This window comes from Helianthus annuus, chromosome 13 (genome assembly GCF_002127325.2).
Source record: "Helianthus annuus cultivar XRQ/B chromosome 13, HanXRQr2.0-SUNRISE, whole genome shotgun sequence".
Lineage (NCBI taxonomy): Eukaryota > Viridiplantae > Streptophyta > Magnoliopsida > Asterales > Asteraceae > Helianthus > Helianthus annuus.
The window spans coordinates 74,425,068-74,426,069 of NC_035445.2; the positions used below are offsets into that span (position 1 = coordinate 74,425,068).

The window sequence follows — 1,002 nt, forward strand, 5'->3', positions numbered from 1 at the left end:
ATTCCCTTGGCTACCTTGAAAGTTCGGGTTTGATTGATTCGAAGGGTTCCCATAACGAAAATTCGGATGATTTCTCAACCCGGGGTGATAAGTGTTAGAATTCATGTTGTAATTTCTACCACCCCCTCCTTGACCTTGAATGGCATGAACTTCTTCAAATTGCCCTTCAACCATTCCTTGGCAATTTTCCGCCGCATGACCTATTTCATTACACAATGCACAAACGTCATAAATTTGATTAGAAGTTTGTATATTACCGTCATCAACCGCGTGCACTTGTGTTCGAGTAACGGCCGGTCGTGCTCTCCTTGAAGCTTGAGCTTTTCTCTTTGAGGTGATCGCCATTTGTTCCAAAAATTCCCAATCCTCATACTCATAATTTGTGCCAAAAGTTCCATTTGTGATGGACATCAAATCTCGTGCATCTTCGGCACACAACCCTTCATGAAAAGCGTTCATTAACTCCCAAAGCTCAATCCCATGATGTGGACAATTTTTAATCATCATGTTCAAACGCTCGAATGCTTCATGGAACATTTCGCCTTGTTGTTGTTGAAAGCTCCTCAATCCTTTTCTCGCATCATTGGTCTTTTGGGCGGTATAGAATTCGTCTAAGAATGTTTGTTGCATCTCCGCCCAAGTATAGATAGATGCCGAAGGCAAAGTGTAGAACCACTTCTTTGCCTTGTCCTCCAAAGAAAATTGAAATAGTACCAACTTGATATCATCGGCCGAAAAACCTTGACTCCCAAGAGTATTGCAAATTGAGTCATAGGCTTCCAAATGGAAATAGGGCTCCTCCGTCGCTAGCCCCTTATATTTCGGCAAACTTTGTAACGAATTGGTTCTTACTTCAAAAGTTCTCCCTTGGTTGTTATGAGGAATAACCACCGGTGAAGGATTGTGCGTTATCACCGGTCTAAAATGTGCTTCAATTCCCCTTGCATTTTCCCTAAGATGCCTCCTTGGCACACCGAATCGACCTCTTGGACGAACTTGACC

General features: G+C 42.8%; 1 non-coding gene across 1 annotated transcript; it reads left to right on the forward strand.

The window, feature by feature from the left end:
• The first annotated feature begins 475 nt into the window (after positions 1-475).
• Positions 476-581, forward strand: LOC118486089. The gene has a single exon (XR_004877945.1). It is a non-coding gene; the product is annotated as a small nucleolar RNA R71 (small nucleolar RNA).
• Positions 582-1,002: the final 421 nt, after the last annotated feature.